The sequence below is a fragment of the Podarcis cretensis genome, assembly GCF_951804945.1.
Source record: "Podarcis cretensis genome assembly, chromosome: 7".
Lineage (NCBI taxonomy): Eukaryota > Metazoa > Chordata > Lepidosauria > Squamata > Lacertidae > Podarcis > Podarcis cretensis.
Genome location: NC_137176.1, coordinates 86,241 through 105,010, shown reverse-complemented (window position 1 = coordinate 105,010; position 18,770 = coordinate 86,241). Strand labels below are relative to the sequence as shown.

Here is an 18,770-nt window from a genome sequence, read left to right as displayed (position 1 = left end):
TTTGGGGGGGCCCTCCCTTCTCTCTCTGACCCATAGCGGTGATGGCTCAGCCCTCCCCCAAGAGATAGGCTTCATTTGGACATGGAGGTTCTGCTTAGGTTAGATAGCTAGGAGACCCAGGCTTCCCCAACCCCTGTGCTCTTCAGTCACTTTGGACCACAACTCCCACCAGCCCCAGCCAGCACAACTGGGCTGAAGATGGGAGTTATTGTAGCCCAAAACATCTGAAGGACACTAGGATGGGAGAGGATGTTGGAGACTCTCCCGCACGATGGGCTGATTTGGGTGTGGTGGGACTCACGTGTCATGAAACCTTAAGTCCCCATCACAGCCGAAAGGTTGCCGCTTGTGCTGGAAACATGGGGGAGGCTGCAGGGGGTGATGGTTGGGGTTGGACTGCAAGATGTCAAGGACCTAAAACTCCCCAGATGAACCTACCCAGACCTTGCGCTCATCATCGGAAGCCCCTCTTCACGTGCCTCCTCCACACAAGAAGGGGCCTTTTCTGTGGTGGCTCCCCATTAGTGGGTTGCTCTCCCCAGGGAGGCTTGCCTGGTGCCTTTAGATGCCAGGCAAAAATGGTCCTCTTCAATCACGCCATTGGCTGATTAATCTCCTATGCCCTTTCAACTGCGTTTGTTGGAGGGAGAGGAGTTATTGGTTTGCTTTGGTTCTTGTTTTTATTCTGTATTTTGTGCTTTTTAACTTGCATTTTTATGTTGTGAACTGCCCGGAGATCTACGGGTGAAGGGCAGTATACAAATTTTTAAAATATAATATTCTTAATTCCTTCACTTGACTCAGGACCGCTGTGCAGGCCCTGAAACAACTGATTGGGCGTGCTGAATACCTTGACGAATTTGAGGTTTTGGGGTTGCAAAGCTGCTGGGATATGCTGTCAAGTCCAGAAAGCTTTTTCAAAGGCATTCGTCTTCTGGCAAGGTAAGAAGGTGAAAAGGACTGGCAGGTGAGGCATGAAGAGCAAGGCCTGCTTTCTGGGGAAATGGGGATAAACTTCTTATTTATTTCAGAAAATGTACCATATTGTTCACTCTATAAGACGCACTTTCCCCCTCCTAAAAAGTAAGGGGAAATGTGTGTGCGTCTTAGGGAGCGAATGCAGGCGGGAGGCTCTGCTCAGCGTTCAAGTAACCTGGTGGTGGTTGTTGTTGTGCAGGAACGCTGGGTGGTTCTTCCTGCCAGCTTCAGACTTGTGAATTCTTTGTCTCTTACTCTTATGTTTCAGGACCTTGTTCACCTCTTCAACAGAACAGTACCAGAGGATTGCCCGATTGGCACGGGAATATATGTGCTGTCCGAACAACAAGAAGAGAGCCATTGGCATGGCGTTTTACTTGGAGGTAGGAACTGGAAACAGGGAATGCCTGTTCTAATGTTTCTAATGGTTTCTTTATTCCTCACAATTTAACTGTCAAATGTTCTTTAGTATTTACACATTTTTTATTTAATTGTACAACTTCAGCTGCATTCACTGCTATCATGTCTAATATATATGGACAGTGTTTTTTTGATAGAAGATGAATGTATACATAATAAAAGATGCACTTACAGTGGCTTTGCTCCAACTTAGGGGATGTCTGACTCCGATACGGACACTTCCGTGACCTAGTGCGCAAGTTACTGCAGGCAGCAATCATACAGGTATTCCGTTAATGGGTGAGCAAGTCTTCACCTTTGGAAGGCTAAGATTTTTCTTAAAATTACATTTTTATATGTACTATTGGAAACACCTTAAAGCTGGTATAAGTTCATATGTGTTTATTTTTGCCTGCTTTAAAGATTGATTTTTGTATGTCTGCTGGTTTATTATATATCTTTTTTTCTCTTTGTTCCGCTATGTATTGGGGTGGGGAGACATAACAACAACAACAACAACAACAACAACAACAACAACAACAACAACAACAACAATTCTTTGCTCGTCCAAATAAGCTTTTTTAATATATTTATTGAGGCCACTAAGTCTTTGAACTGAAGAGATTTCTCCAGTTTCAAGCGTCATCTCATGCTCTTTATGAGCCAAGTCCAAACCCTCCTGCAGTTCAGACCCAGCTTAGGATGTGTTTGGTTCAGCATGATTCCAACCAGCTCATACTCTTTCTTTCCCTTTCCCACCAAAATGTACCTGACTGTGAGAGCAGATTGGGAGGGCCATGCCCAGCCCTAGAGGTTGGAAGGCGGGGTCCAGGCCCACCAGAAACCAGCAGAGAACTCCATAGTTCCAAATGGAAGCACCAGCCTAGCTTCTGCTGCAGCCACGTTGGGATGAGAAGGGGCAGGAGGGGTCATGCGTGGCTGGGTGCTTCTTGCTGGAGACCATTGAACTGAAGTGAGCTGCTTTGGGGGCCAACCTGAATCAATCCCAAAATAACCCGTTCAAGAGGTGCTTTTTAGAAACTGAGCTCACACTAAAACTGTAAAACCATGAAAATATATTGTCAGAGCTGCCTCCAGGTCCCAGCTCACAGAGGACCAACGCTAGGCTGTAGTTATGTACAAAAGTCTTTATTGAGATTCAGTCTCCATTTTAAAGCCGCAGCGTGCAGCTCTACGTCTCGACCTTAGACCGGCGAAGTCCTGTCTGAGTCTCCTCCCCCTCCACACCAGTTTAAGACTCTCGCTTTGCTCCACCTCTTCCTAAATTCCTTTCTCCTCTGGGTCCTCCTGCCCGCTAGGGTCTCATCCTTCCTGGACTCCTCTGACGCTGACCCTGACGATTCTTGCCCCTCCTTCCGGCGGGCTTTAGGACCTGGTTCCCTATCCGGGCTACCTTCTGTGCCGCTCGCCTGTACCTTTGAACTTGGCGCGCGCGCCCAGCCTGCAACTTTCCTCTTAACCGTTAACTCGCTCTCCGATGGAGGCGTGGTCCACCCTGACTCATCTTCTCTCGCTGGTGGTGCATATGTGGGCTCTGACACCTGGGACTCCTCCCCCCCACTACGCTCTGGTGGGGAAGCTGGTCCTGATTTGCAACTGCTGCTCTGGGAGTCCCCGCTGGCCCCTTGCTTCTGGGGTGTCCCCCTTGGGTCGCCCCTTGCCCTGCCCATCGGCGCCCCCTTCTGTGAATCTTCCGATTCGCTGGAGAGGCTCATGGAATCTATCGGGCTGCTGTCATATTCTCCTACGCTGCCCTCGGATTGCTCCCCCTCGCTTTCCATCTCCTCTCCTCCCTGCGCTCCCGCTGAGTCCCTGACATATATGCTTATGAAATACATGATATTTGTTGTCTGATAAGGGGGGGGGGGGCAGCTCTATACCTTCCATGGGTCACAACAAGCCTGGGGGTCAAAACAAAGCACCACCATCTTAGGTGAATATCAGGATTGAGTCCATTGCTCAAGTTTATCTGGTGTCACTTAGGCTCTGCCAGTGAGACCACTTGTGCTGCTGCCACTGCCCTGTCTGGCTGTCAAAGCCTCGACGACCTGCGCTGCTGCCTCTTCCTGCCTCCGCCTCTTCTGGCTGTCAAAGCCTTGACAACCTGTGCTGCTGACGCTTCTGGCTGTCAAAGCCTCGACGACCTGCGCTGCTGCCTCTTCCTGCCTCCGCCTCTTCTGGCTGTCAAAGCCTTGACAACCTGCGCTGCTGATACTTCTGACTGTCAAAGCCTCGACGACCTGCTGCCGCTGCCCCTTCTGGCTGTCAAAGCCTCGACGATCTGCGCTGCTGCCTCTGCCTCTTCTGGCTGTCAAAGCCTCGACAATCTGTGCTGCTGCCTCTGACTGTCAAAGCCTCAACGACCTGCACTGCTGCCTCTTTCTTTTCTGGCTGTCAAAGCCTCGACGACCTGCGCTGCTGCCACAGCCCCTTCTGGCTATCAAGGCCTCAACGATATGCGCTGCTGCCTCTGCCTCTTCTGTCTGTCAAAGCCTCGACGACCTGTGCTGCTGCCTCTGCCACTTCTGGCTGTCAAAGTCTCGACAACCTGCTCTGCTGCCGCTGCCCCTTCTGGTTGTCAAAACCTCAACGATCTGCGCTGCTGCCTCCGCCTCTTCTGGCTGTCAAAGCCTCGATCACCTGCGCTGCTGCTGCTGCCCCTTCTGGCTGTCAAAGACTCGACAACCTGCGCTGCTGCCTCCGTCTCTTCTGGCTGTCAAAGCCTCGATGACCTGCACTGCTGCCGCAGCCCCTTCTGGCTGTCAAAGCCTCGACAGCCTGTGCTGCTGCCTCTGCTTCTTCTGGAAGTCAGAGACTCGATGACCTTTGCTGCTGCCGCTGCCCCGTCTGGCTGTCAAAGCCTCAACGACCTGCTCTGCTGCCGCAGCCCCTTCTGGCTGTCAAAGCCTCAAGGATCATCGCTGCTGCCTCTGCCTCTTCTGGCTGTCAAAGCCTCGACGACCTGCACTGCTGCCTCTTCCTTTTCTGGCTGTCAAAGTCTCAATGATCTGCGCTGCTGCCTCTGCCTCTTCTGGCTGTCAAAGTCTCGATGAGCTGCACAGCTGCCTCCGCCTCTTCTGGCTGTCAAAGCCTCGACAATCTGCGCTGCTGCCGCAGCCCCTTCTTGTTGTCAAAGTCTCGACAACCTGTGCTGCTGCCTCTGCTTCTTCTGGAAGTCAGCGACTCGATGACCTTTGCTGCTGCCGCTGCCCCGTCTGGCTGTCAAAGCCTCAACGACCTGCTCTGCTGCAGCAGCCCCTTCTGGCTGTCAAAGCCTCAATGACCTTTGCTGCTGCCTCTGCCTCTTCTGGCTGTCAAAGCCTTGACGACCTGCGCTGCTGCCGCTGCCCCTTCTGGCTGTCAAAGTCTCGACGACATGTGCTGCTGCCTCTGTCGCTTCTGGCTGTCAAAGCCTCAACGATCATCGCTGCTGCCTCTGCCTCTTCTGGCTGTCAAAGCCTCGACGACCTGCACTGCTGCCTCTTCCTTTTCTGGCTGTCAAAGCCTCAACGATCTACGCTGCTGCCTCTGCCTCTTCTGGCTGTCAAAGCCTCGATGACCTGCACTGCTGCCTCCGCCTCTTCCGGCTGTCGAAGCCTTGACAACCTGCGATGCTGACGCTTCTGGCTGTCAAAGCCTCGACGACCTGCTGCCGCTGACCCTTCTGGCTGTCAAAGCCTCAACAATCCGCGCTGCTACCTCTGCCGCTTCTGGCTGTCAAAACCTCGACGATCTGCGCTGTTGCCTCTGCCTCTTCTGGCTGTCAAAGCCTCGACAATCTGTGCTGCTGCCTCTGCCTCTTCTGGCTGTCAAAGCCTCGACGACCTGCACTACTGCCTCTTCCTTTTCTGGCTGTCAAAGCCTCGACGACCTGCGATGCTGCCTCTTCCTTTTCTTGTTGTCAAAGCCTCGATGACCTGCGCTGCTGCCTCTGCCTCTTCTGGCTGTCAAAGTCTCAACGATCTGCGCTGCTACCACAGCCTCTTCTGGCTGTCAAAGCCTCAACGATATGCACAGCTGTATCTGCCTCTTCTGTCTGTCAAAGCCTCGACGACCTGTGCTGCTGCCGCTGCCCCTTCTGGCTGTCAAAGCCTCAACGATCTGCGCTGCTGCCTCTTCCTGTTCTGGCTGTCAAAGTCTCGACAACCTGTGCTGCTGCCGCTGCCGCTGCCCCTTCTGGCTGTCAAAGCCTCAACGACCTGCGCTGCTGCCACAGCCTCTTCTGGCTGTCAAAGCCTCAACATCCTGCACTGCTGCCTCTTCCTTTTCTGGATGTCAAAGTCTCGACAACCTGCGCTGCTGCCGCTGCCCCTTCTGGCTGTCAAAGCCTCAACGACCTGCGCTGCTGCCGCTGCCCCTTCTGGCTATCAAAGCCTCGACGACCTGCGCTGCTGCCGCTGCCCCTTCTGGCTGTCAAAGCCTCAACGATCTACGCTGCTGCCTCTGCCTCTTCTGGCTGTCAAAGCCTTGACAACCTGCGCTGCTGACGCTTCTGGCTGTCAAAGCCTCGACAATCTGCGCTGCTGCCTCTGCCGCTTCTGGTTGTCAAAGTCTCGACAACCTGCGCTGCGGCCTCCGCCTCTTCTGGCTGTCAAAGCCTCAACGACCTGTGCTGCTGCCTCTTCCTTTTCTGGCTGTCAAAGTCTCGACGACCTGCGCTGCTGCTGCTGCCCCTTCTGGCTGTCAAAGCCTCAACGACCTGCGATGCTGCCTCCGCCTCTTCTGGCTGTCAAAGCCTCAACAACCTATGCTGCCGCCTCTGCCCCTTCTGGCTGTCAAAGCCTCGACAACCTGTGCTGCTGCCTCTGCTTCTTCTGGAAGTCAGAGACTCGATGACCTTTGCTGCTGCCGCTGCCCCGTCTAGCTGTCAAAGCCTCAATGACCTTTGCTGCTGCCTCTGCCTCTTCTGGCTGTCAAAACCGCGACGACCTGTGCTGCTCCCTCTTCCTTTTCTGGCTGTCAAAGCCTTGATGACCTGCACTGCTGCCGCTGACGCTTCTGACTGTCAAACCTCCATGACCTGCGCTGCTTCTTCTGCCCCTTCTGGCTGTCAAAGACTCCACAACCTGCGCTGCTGCTGCTGCGCCTTCTGGCTGTCAAAGCCTCGATGACCTGCGCTGCTGCCTCCGCCTCTTCTGGCTGTCAAAGCCTCGACGACCTGTGCTGCTGCCGCAGCCACTTCTTGCTGTCAAAGCCTCGACAACCTGTGCTGCCGCCTCTGCCTCTTCTGGCTGTCAAAGCCTCGACAACTTCTGCTGCTGCCTCTTCTTCTTCTGGCTGTCAAAGCCTCAACGACCTGCTCTGCTGCTGCAGCCCCTTCTGGCTGTCAAAGCCTCAACGATCTGTACTGCTGCCACAGCCCCTTCTGGCTGTCAGAGCCTCAACAATATGCGTTGCTGCCTCTGCCCCTTCTGGCTGTCAAAGCCTCAACGATGTGCGCTGCTGCCACAGCCCCTTCTGGCTGTCAGAGCCGCAAAGATATGCGCTGTTGCCTCTGCCTCTTCTGGCTGTCAAAGAGTCGACGACCTGCGCTGCTGCCTCTGCCTCGTCTGGCTGTTAAAAGCCTCGATGAACTGCGCTGCTTCCTCCGCCTCTTCTGGCTGTCAAAGCCTCGATGATCTGCGCTGCGGTCTCTGCCCCTTCTGGCTGTCAAAGCCTCGACGATCTGCGCAGCTGCCTCTGCCTTTTCTGGCTGTCAAACCCTCGATGACCTTCGCTGCTGCCTCCACCTCTTCTGGCTGTCAGAGCCTCGACAATCTGCCCTGCTGCCTCTGCCGCTTCTGGTTGTCAAAGCCACGACGACCTGTGCTGCTGCCACTGCCCCTTCTGCCTGTCAAAGCCTTGAGGAACTGTTCTACTGCCTCTGCCTCTTCTGGCTGTCAAAGCCACGATGACCTGCGCTGCTGCCTCTGCCCCTTCTGGCTGTCAAAGACTCGACAACCTGCGCTGATGTCTCTGCCCCTTCTGGCTGTTAAATCCTCGATGGCCTGTGCTGCTTCCACAGCCCCTTCTGGCGGTCAAAGCCTCAATGACCTGCGCTGCTGCCTCTGCCTCTTCTGGCTGTCAAAGCCTCGATGACCTTCGCTGCTGCCTCCGCCTCTTCTGGCTGTCAAAGCCTCGACAACCTGCGCCGCTGCCGCTGCCCCTTCTGGCTGTCAAAGCCTTGAGGACCTGTTCTACTGCCTCTGCCTCCTCTGGCTGTCAAAGCCACGACGACCTGCGCTGCTGCCTCTGCCTCTTCTGGCTGTCAAAGACTCGACAACCTGTGCTGATGTCTCTGCCCCTTTTGGCTGTTAAGTCCTCGATGGCCTGTGCTGCTTCCACAGCCCCTTCTGGCGGTCAAAGCCTCAATGACCTGCGCTGCTGCCTCTGCCTCTTCTGGCTGTCAAAGCCTTGATGACCTGCGCTGCTGCCTCCGCCTCTTCAGGCTGTCAAAGCCTCGACAACCTGCGCTGCTGCCGCTGCCCCTTCTGGCTGTCAAAGCCTTGAGGACCCTGTTCTACTGCCTCTGCCGCTTCTGGTTGTCAAAGCCTCGACAACCTGCGCTGCTTCCTCCGCCTCTTCTGGCTGTCAAAGCCTCGATGATCTGCACTGCTGCCTCTGCTTTTCTGACTGTCAAAGCCTCAATGACCTTCGCTGCTGCCTCCGCCTCTTCTGGCTGTCAGAGCCTCGACAATCTGCGATGCTGACGCTTCTGGCTGTCAAAGCCTCGACGACCTGCTGCCGCTGCCCCTTCTGGCTGTCAAAGCCTCAACAATCCGCGCTGCTACCTCTGCCGCTTCTGGCTGTCAAAGCCTCGATGACCTGCGATGCTGCCTCCGCCTCTTCTGGCTGTCAAAGCCTCAACGACCTGCGATGCTGCCTCTGCTTCTTCTGGAAGTCAGAGACTCGATGACCTTTGCTGCTGCCGCTGCCCCGTCTAGCTGTCAAAGCCTCAATGACCTTTGCTGCTGCCTCTGCCTCTTCTGGCTGTCAAAACCGCGACGACCTGTGCTGCTCCCTCTTCCTTTTCTGGCTGTCAAAGCCTTGATGACCTGCACTGCTGCCGCTGACGCTTCTGACTGTCAAAGGCTCCATGACCTGCGCTGCTTCTTCTGCCCCTTCTGGCTGTCAAAGACTCCACAACCTGCGCTGCTCCTGCTGCGCCTTCTGGCTGTCAAAGCCTTGACGACCTGCGCTGCTGCCTCCGCCTCTTCTGGCTGTCAAAGCCACGATGACCTGCGCTGCTGCCTCTGCCCCTTCTGGCTGTCAAAGACTCGACAACCTGCGCTGATGTCTCTGCCCCTTCTGGCTGTTAAATCCTCGATGGCCTGTGCTGCTTCCACAGCCCCTTCTGGCGGTCAAAGCCTCAATGACCTGCGCTGCTGCCTCTGCCTCTTCTGGCTGTCAAAGCCTCGATGACCTTCGCTGCTGCCTCCGCCTCTTCTGGCTGTCAAAGCCTCGACAACCTGCGCTGCTGCCGCTGCCCCTTCTGGCTGTCAAAGCCTTGAGGACCTGTTCTACTGCCTCTGCCTCCTCTGGCTGTCAAAGCCACGACGACCTGCGCTGCTGCCTCTGCCTCTTCTGGCTGTCAAAGCCTTGAGGACCTGTTCTACTGCCTCTGCCTCCTCTGGCTGTCAAAGCCACGACGACCTTCGCTGCTGCCTCCGCCTCTTCTGGCTGTCAAAGCCTCGACAACCTGCGCTGCTGCCGCTGCCCCTTCTGGCTGTCAAAGCCTTGAGGACCCTGTTCTACTGCCTCTGCCGCTTCTGGTTGTCAAAGCCTCGACAACCTGCGCTGCTGCCTCTGCCTCTTTGGCTGTCAAAGCCTCGACGACCTGCGCTGCTGCCTCTTCCTTTTCTGGCTGTCATGGCCTTGATGACCTGCGCTGCCGCCGCAGCCCCTTCTAGCTGTCAAAGCCTCGATGTCCTGCGCTGCCGCTGCTGCCCCTTCTGGCTGTCAAGCATCGGCGATATGCGCTGCTGCCTCTGCCTCTTCTGGCTGTCAAAGCCTTAATGAACTGTGCTGCTGCCTATGCCTCTTCTGGCTGTCAAAGCCTCGATGAACTGCGCTGCTTCCTCCGCCTCTTCTGGCTGTCAAAGCCTCGATGATCTGCACTGCTGTCTCTGCCTCTTCTGGCTGTCAAAGCCTCGACGACCTGCGCTGCTCCCTGTGCTTTTCTGACTGTCAAAGCCTCGATGACCTTCGCTGCTGCCTCCGCCTCTTCTGGCTGTCAGAGCCTCGACAATCTGCGATGCTGACGCTTCTGGCTGTCAAAGCCTCGACGACCTGCTGCCGCTGCCCCTTCTGGCTGTCAAAGCCTCAACAATCCGTGCTGCTACCTCTGCCGCTTCTGGCTGTCAAAGCCTCGACGACCTGCGATGCTGCCTCCGCCTCTTCTGGCTGTCAAAGCCTCAACGACCTGCGATGCTGCCTCCGCCCCTTCTTGCTGTCCAAGCCTCAACAACCTATGCTGCCGCCTCTGCCCCTTCTGGCTGTCAAAGCCTCGACAACCTGTGCTGCTGCCTCTGCTTCTTCTGGAAGTCAGAGACTCGATGACCTTTGCTGCTGCCGCTGCCCCGTCTAGCTGTCAAAGCCTCAATGACCTTTGCTGCTGCCTCTGCCTCTTCTGGCTGTCAAAACCGAGACGACCTGTGCTGCTCCCTCTTCCTTTTCTGGCTGTCAAAGCCTTGATGACCTGCACTGCTGCCGCTGACGCTTCTGACTGTCAAACCTCCATGACCTGCGCTGCTTCTTCTGCCCCTTCTGGCTGTCAAAGACTCCACAACCTGCGCTGCTGCTGCTGCGCCTTCTGGCTGTCAAAGCCTTGACGACCTGCGCTGCTGCCTCCGCCTCTTCTGGCTGTCAAAGCCTCGACGACCTGTGCTGCTGCCACACCCACTTCTTGCTGTCAAAGCCTCGACAACCTGTGCTGCCGCCTCTGCCTCTTCTGGCTGTCAAAGCCTCAATGACCTGCGCTGCTGCCTCTGCCTCTTCTGGCTGTCTAAGACTTGACAAGCTGCGCTGCTGCAGCCCCTTCTGGCTGTCAAAGCCTCAACGATCTGTGCTGCTGCCACAGCCCCTTCTGGCGGTCAAAGCCTCAATGACCTGCGCTGCTGCCTCTGCCTCTTCTGGCTGTCAAAGCCTCGATGACCTTCGCTGCTGCCTCCGCCTCTTCTGGCTGTCAAAGCCTCGACAACCTGCGCTGCTGCCGCTGCCCCTTCTGGCTGTCAAAGCCTTGAGGACCTGTTCTACTGCCTCTGCCTCCTCTGGCTGTCAAAGCCACGACGACCTGCGCTGCTGCCTCTGCCTCTTCTGGCTGTCAAAGCCTCGATGAACTGCGCTGCTTCCTCCGCCTCTTCTGGCTGTCAAAGCCTCGATGATCTGCGCTGCTGTCTCTGCCTCTTCTGGCTGTCAAAGCCTCGACGACCTGCGCTGCTGCCTCTGCCTTTTCTGACTGTCAAAGCCTCGATGACCTGTGCTGCTGCTGCTGCCCCTTCTGGCTGTCAAAGCCTCGACGATCTGCGCAGCTGCCTCTGCCTTTTCTGGCTGTCAAACCCTCGACGACCTGCGCTGCTGCCTCTGCCTTTTCTGACTGTCAAAGCCTCGATGACCTGTGCTGCTGCTGCTGCCCCTTCTGGCTGTCAAAGCCTCGACGATCTGCGCAGCTGCCTCTGCCTTTTCTGGCTGTCAAACCCTCGATGACCTTCGCTGCTGCCTCCACCTCTTCTGGCTGTCAAAGCCTCGAAGACCTGTGCTGCTGCCTCTGCCGCTTCTGGTTGTCAAAGCCACGACGACCTGTGCTGCTGCCACTGCCCCTTCTGGCTGTCAAAGCCTTGAGGAACTGTTCTACTGCCTCTGCCTCTTCTGGCTGTCAAAGCCACGATGACCTGCGCTGCTGCCTCTGCTCCTTCTGGCTGTCAAAGCCTCGACGACCTGCGCTGCTGCCTCTTCCTTTTCTGGCTGTCATGGCCTTGATGACCTGCGCTGCCGCCGCAGCCCCTTCTAGCTGTCAAAGCCTCGATATCCTGCGCTGCCTCTGCTGCCCCTTCTGGCTGTCAAGCCTCGACGATATGCGCTGCTGCCTCTGCCTCTTCTGGCTGTCAAAGCCTTAATGAACTGTGCTGCTGCCTATGCCTCTTCTGGCTGTCAAAGCCTCGATGAACTGCGCTGCTTCCTCCGCCTCTTCTGGCTGTCAAAGCCTCGATGATCTGCACTGCTGTCTCTGCCTCTTCTGGCTGTCAAAGCCTCGACGACCTGCGCTGCTGCCTCTGCCTTTTCTGACTGTCAAAGCCTCGATGACCTTCGCTGCTGCCTCCGCCTCTTCTGGCTGTCAGAGCCTCGACAATCTGCGCTGCTGCCTCTGCCTCTTCTGGCTGTCAAAGCCTCGAAGACCTGTGCTGCTGCCTCTGCTGCTTCTGGTTGTCAAAGCCTCGACAACCTGCGCTGCTGCCGCTGCCCCTTCTGGCTGTCAAAGCCTTGAGGACCTGTTCTACTGCCTCTGCCTCTTCTGGCTGTCAAAGCCACAACGACCTGCGCTGCTGCCTCTGCCTCTTCTGGCTGTCAAAGACTCGACAACCTGCGCTGATGTCTCTGCCCCTTCTGGCTGTTAAATCCTCGATGGCCTGTGCTGCTTCCACAGCCCCTTCTGGCGGTCAAAGCCTCAATGACCTGCGCTGCTGCCTCTGCCTCTTCTGGCTGTCAAAGCCTCGACTATCTGCGCTGCTGCCTCTGCCTCTTTGGCTGTCAAAGCCTCGACAACCTGTGCTGCTGACTCTGCCGCTTCTGGCTGTCAAAGCCTCGACGACCTGCGCTGCTGCCTCTTCCTTTTCTGGCTGTCATGGCCTTGATGACCTGCGCTGCCACCGCAGCCCCTTCTAGCTGTCAAAGCCTCGATGTCCTGCGCTGCCGCTGCTGCCCCTTCTGGCTGTCAAGCCTCAACGATATGCGCTGCTGCCTCTGCCTCTTCTGGCTGTCAAAGCCTTAATGAACTGTGCTGCTGCCTGTGCCTCTTCTGGCTGTCAAAGGGTCGACGACCTGCGCTGCTGCTGCTGCCCCTTCTGGCTGTCAAAGCCTTGATGGCCTGCACTGCTGCCGCTGCCCCTTCTGGCTGTCAAAGCCTCGATGACCTGCGCTGCTGCCGCAGCCCCTTCTGACTGGGAATCTGGAGACCCATTAAAAATCACAGGCGGGTGAAGCCTGTGAACGTGGGATTTGGCGGGCACCCTTTGCACCTCCCCTACCCGCGGGGAAACCCAGTTTCAGGTATCCGGAGCGACGTGGGGTGAGCGGCATGGTGCTTCGAATCGACTGCTTCTTCCACGGAGCGAAGCCGCTATGCTGTTGCCAGAGAGCGCTGACTTTTTTCTTGTGGACAATTTGACTTTAAAGCAACTACCCATGAGTAGAGCTGAAGCAGGAGAATTGAATTTTTAAACGTCTAATTTGGTATTGAAACGGGGAGGTTCAACACAGGAAGTCCGCCTTCCCCTTTTGTAACTAGACTGAAGCAATGAGGCTGCAAGCTGAAGTCTTCGAAAGCCTATCGTAAAGGACTAAATTCCCATTGGTAAAAAACATTAAACCCCCCTTGGAGGCTGGAGAAGGGGGGAGGGAGTTTTGGATGGAGCATGTCTGCAAGAGAGAGCGAAGAGAGTTAAAATACCACTGCTCCTACCCTGGAAACGGGCTGGTAGCAGGACTGACGTTCATTGACAGTGATTAGAACGTTCATTGACAGCTAGCTAAATAAGAGAAATACATTGTTTCCACTGTCTCCGTCTGCTCTTAAAAAGGAGTAAAAGTAACTGAAAATTGAAACTAACTTCATTGTTTGAACTGTGTTTAAAAGGGGACATTACGGATTAATATAAATAGAAACTGTTTCCCCCTAGAGGAAGCTTTTGAAACTGTTACAAGTGCTGGGCTGGGGGAATTTCCAGCTGCAAGATAAAAAACTGTGTGACTCTGGGACTGACCTTGAATCTTTTAAGTGTTATGGCAAATGGAAAGGAAAAAACAGACCAGTCAATTCCTGAAAAAACATTAAGGTCTGGGAAGACTTTGCAGCAACCCAGGAGAGCCTCAACATCAGGCCCCCCTGCCTCTTTGGCTGCTGTACCAGCATACTCAAAATCAAGAGGAATGTCAACAGAAGAGGCCTTAGCGGTTGCATTAAGCAAGATAAATGATTCATTGTAACAGCTTAACAAGAAAGTGGATGTGGCAACCACTAAAATTGATTTAGTATAAATAATCTGGGTCAAAAGGTGAATACCAATACAGAAACCATTCAGAAATTGATACAGGAATCTACTTTGATACAGCAGACTGTGGAGGAAGCCAGGGAAAAAGCTGTTGCTGTGGAATGTAAAGTAACACAACTGGAGAGAGAGAGAGTCCCAGCCCTACAGAGGCAACTTGATGACCATAAGTTGAAGCTTGCTATGATTGAACTTAAAGAAAAACAGACGAATCTGAGGATCAGAGCTTTACCTGAATTGGAGAAGGGAAGTTTGATAGACTTTCTCACGCAGGAATTTGCCAACTTTTGGGACTTGGACTTGGGCCGAGAAGAGTTTAGAATTGTGAAGGCCTTCAGACTTGGAAGAGGAGGGAAAAAAGAGAAGAATAGAATAAGAGATTGCTTGATTACCCTCCAAATCAAAGAAGAGAGAGACAGAATATTGGGTTGGCACTACCAGAAGAACTTAGAAGTACAACAGTCAAGAGTGGAAATTTTTTAAGACATCCCGAAATATCTCTTGGATCTTAGGCCTAACTACAGAGACTTGGTTACCCTGCTGACAAGGAATAAAATCATCTTTAGGTGGGAGTTTCCCCAAGGTCTATCGTTCAGTTTCAAAGGAAGGAAAATAAAAATTAGATCAGTAGAAGATAAAGTAAAGTTTTTGTATAAATACGAAGATCTGCAGAAGGAACTTGGAAAAGAGCCACGAGCATCGTATAGAAGATCACCAGATAGAGGACTAGAGCAAAGAGCATCGGATCACCAAATAGAGGAATATTGGATATATCAGCATTACCCTTTGGATTGGATCCCCCAGTGAACGTGTCACCAACACCACCAACAGAAGAGCAAGCATTGGGCGTAGTTGGAGGAATATCAGTGTAATTACATCATGGTGTTGCAAGTTTTGAGCTGGAATGTAAATGGACTGAACTCCCCAGAAAAAAGGCGGAGAGTCTCATTTATTGAAAAAAGAACAATTGGACTTGAACTGTTTACAAGAAACACATGTGATAAGGCTACACAGGAAGATATTGAGTAATAAAAGATTGGGCCATTAATTTATCTCATCAGATAAAGTTAAAAAAAGAGGAGTGGTCCTTTATGCAAAGGAGAGCCTATCACCGAAATTTATATTCAAAGATGACCAAGGAAGATTTGTTGCAATTGAAATTCAATCACAAGGAGAGCAATTCTTGATAGTAGGCATCTATGCACCAAATGAAGGAAAATCGGAGTTCTTTAAGAAGTTACATGAAACTCTGATGGATTATATGGACTATAATATGATTTTGATGGGAGATATGAATGGAGTGTTGTCTACAAATATGGACAAGGCACAGAGACAGGTAGTCACTAAAGATGGTAGACTACCAAAAACCTTTTTTGACATGACTGAAAATATGGACTTAGTTGACATTTGGAGAATGAAGAGTCCTCGGGGAAGAGAGGGAACTTTCTTCTCTGAGGCTAAAATGACATGGACAAGTGTCAGAGCTGCCTCCAGGTCCCAGCTCACAGAGGACCAACGCTAGGCTGTAGTTATGTACAAAAGTCTTTATTGAGGTTCAGTTTCCATTTTAAAGCCGCAGCGCGCAGCTCTACGTCTCGACCTTAGACCGGCGAAGTCCCGTCTGAGTCTCCGCCCCTTCCACACCAGTTTAACACTCTCGCTTTGCTCCACCTCTTCCTAAGTTCCTTTCTCCTCTGGGCCCTCCTGCCCGCTAGGGTTTCATCCTTTCTGGACTCCTCTGACGCTGACCCTGATGATTCTTCCCCCTCCTTCCGGCGGGCTTTAGGACCTGGTTCCCTATCCGGGCTACCTTCTGTGCCGCTCGCCTGTACATTTGAACTTGGCGCGTGCGCCCAGCCTGCAACTTTCCTCTTGACCGTTCCCTCGCTCTCCGATGGAGGCGTGGCCAACCCTGACTCATCTTCTCTCGCTGGTGGTGCATATGTGGGCTCTGATACCTGGGACTCCTCCCCCCCACTGCGCTCTGGTGGGGAAGCTGGTCCTGATTTCCAACTGCTGCTCTGGGAGTCCCCGCTGGCCCCTTGCTTCTGGGGTGTCCCCCTTGGGTCCCCCCTTGCCCTGCCCATCGGCGCCCCCTTCTGTGAATCTTCCGATTCGCTGGAGAGGCTCATGGAATCTATCGGGCTGCTGTCATCTTCTCCTACGCTCCCCTCGGATTGCTCCCCCTCGCTCTCCATCTCCTCTCCTCCCTGCGCTCCCGCTGAGTCCCTGACAACAAGAATTGACCAAATTTGGATAACTAGAGGACTGGTTCCGAAGACTAGCAAAGTGGAGATTTGCCCCAAAACTTGTTCTGACCATAATGCTGTGAAGATGGAAATTAAATTGACGCCAATTGGTTCTTTTAGATGGAGGATGAACGATACATTGTTCAGGAATGAAGAAGTGACCAAGAAGGCCCAAAAAACTCTGAGAGACTATTTTGAGATAAATATGACTACTACAGTGGAAAAAAAGAATAATTTGGGACGCAAGTAAAGCGGTTATGAGAGGATTTTTAATACAACAGAATGCAGTTAAGAAGAGAACTCAAAATCAAAAAAAGGATAAAATCCTGGAGAAAATAAAGGAAGGAGAGAAGAAACAGAGAGCAAAACCAAAGTCACAGGAGATCCTGAAAGAGATAAAGTTATACCAAGTACAATATACGAAGCTGATTGTCAGAGCTGCCCGAGGTCCCAGCTCACAGAGGACCAACGCCGGGTCGTGGTTATATACAAAAGTCTGTATTGAAGTTCAGTTTCCATTCCAAAGCCGTAGCGTGCAGCTCTACGTCTTAAACCCTAGACCGCCGAAGCTCTGTCTGAGTCTCCTCCCCCTAGACACCAGTTTAAGACTCTAGCCTTACTCCACCTCTTCCATTGTTCTTTCTTCCTCTGGGTCCGTCTGCCCGCCGGGGTGTTGCCCTTTCTGGACTCTTCTGATGCTGAAGAGTCCCCGGATTCTTCCCCCTGCCTCCGGCGTGCTTTAGGACCTGGCTCCCAATCCGAGCTCCCTGCTGTCCCGCGCGCCTGTGCATTTGAACTTGGCGCGCGCGCCCACCCGGCCACCTTCCTCCTGACCGTTACACTGCTCCTGTCACTGCTTCCCCCTTTGGGGGGGCGAGCTGGATCTGACTTCCCCTCCGTTCCCTCACTCAGCGATAGGGGCGTGGTCAGCCCTGACTCATCTTCTCTCCCAACTGGAGGGGAAGTCTGCCCTGACACATGGGACTCTTCCCCCGCTACGCTCTGGTGGGGAAACTGGTCCCGATCTCCAGCTGCTGCTTTGGGAGTCGCTGCTGGCCCCTAGCTTCTGGTGCGCCCCTCCCGGGACCCCCCTTGCCCTGGCCATCGGAGCCCCCTTCTGTGAATCTTCCGATTCGCTGGAGAGGCTCATGGAATCTCTCGGGCCACTGTCATCTTCCCCTACGCTGCCCTCAGATTCTTCCCCTTCGCTCTCCATCTCCCCTCTTCCCTGTGCTTCTGCTCCTGAGCCCCTGACACTGATGAATCAGGAAATAGAATAGAAGATTAAACAGATGAGGCAAAAGACATTTGAATCGGCAAATAAGTGTGGAAAATTGTTGGCCTGGCAAATGAAAAAAAGACAAAAACTTAATACTATTACTAATTTGGAAGTGGAAGGAAAGAATATACAGAACCCAGTGGAGATTAGGAAGTGCTTTCAGAGGTATTTTAAACAACTTTATACACAGGAGAAGCAGAAAGAAATGGATATTGATTGATTTTTGAAAATAAATGGACTACATAAAATCTCTCAGGAAAGCCAGCTAATGTTGAATTACAAAATAACAGATCAGGAAGTGGAAGGGGCCATCCAGAACATGCAATTAGCTAAATCTCCAGGACCGGATGGTTTGACTTCAAGATATTACAGACCTTTGAAAGAATGGTTAATACAACCATTGGTGGAAGTCTGTAATGAAATATTGGAGGGGGAAAGGGCACCAGAGTCGTGGAAGGAAGCTTATATTACACTTATACCGAAAACAGAGACTGAAAAGACACAGCTTAAGAATTACCGCCCCATGTTGCTGCTTAATGTGGATTACAATTTTTTTGCAGATATTTTGGCTAAAAGATTAAAAAAGGTGTTAGTAGAAGAAATTCATAAAGACCAAGCGGGCTTTCTCCCGGGCAGACATTTGTCTGATAATATGAGGAATATAATTAATATTCTAGAAAAATTACAAGTGAATATCAATACTAAGGCAGTTTTGATTTTTGTGGACGCAGAGAAGGCCTTTGAGAACATTTATTGGAGTTTTATGAAGAAGAATCTACAGGGGATGGGGGTAGGTCAAGGTTTTGAAAATGGTATAGGTGCAATTTATTCAGAACAAAAGGCAAAATTAATTGTGAACAATGTAGTGACAGAAGAGTTTAGGATTGAGAAAGGGACACGACAAGGCTGCCCAATTTCTCCATTGCTCTTTATATCGGTCCTTGAGGTTTTGGTAAATATGATTAGAAAGGACCAAGAGGTTAAAGGTATACAACTGGGATCTAAACAGTACTAAACAGTACAAACTGAAAGCATTTGCTGATGATTTAGTATTGACTTTACAGGAGCCAGAATCTAGTACTAAAAGAGTACTGGAACTGATTCAAGAATTCAGACAGGTAGCAGGTTTTAAGTTGAACAAGATGAAAACTAAGGTTTTAGAGAAAAACTTAACTGTGAATGAGAGAGAGAAGTTTCAGGAGGAGACAGGACTAACATTGGTTAAGAAAGTGAAATATTTAGGGGTTAACATGACTGCTAAGAATGTGAACTTATTTAAGGATAATTATGAAAAATGTTGGATTGAAGTGAAAAGGGACTTAGAAATATGGTCAAATTTGAAGTTATCATTGTTAGGCCGAATTGCTGTGATAAAAATGAATGTATTGCCAAGTTGTTTTTGTTTCAAACATTGCAAATTCTGGACAAGATGGATTGTTTCAAGAAGTGGCAGAAAGATATTTCTAGATTTGTCTGGCAGGGCAAGAAGCCTAGAATAAAATTTAAGATATTAACTGATGCTAAAGAAAGAGGTGGATTTGCCCTGCCATAGTAAAAAACTTTACTATGAATCAGCTGCTTTTTGCAGGCTGAGAGAATGGC

At 52.3% G+C, this 18,770-nt stretch overlaps 1 protein-coding gene and 1 long non-coding RNA gene across 2 annotated transcripts in view; both read left to right on the top strand.

Annotated features, from left to right (window-relative positions):
- The window catches only part of LOC307219539 (maestro heat-like repeat-containing protein family member 1), a gene marked incomplete at its 5' end in the record, with an annotated part of 132,738 nt that overhangs the window by 58,909 nt on the left and 55,059 nt on the right, over positions 1-18,770 (top strand). The gene's annotated exons all lie outside the window — the stretch shown is intronic.
- Positions 1,268-2,103, top strand: LOC307220079. The gene is made up of 3 exons (XR_013840694.1): positions 1,268-1,361; positions 1,592-1,662; positions 1,976-2,103. It is a non-coding gene; the product is annotated as an uncharacterized lncRNA (long non-coding RNA).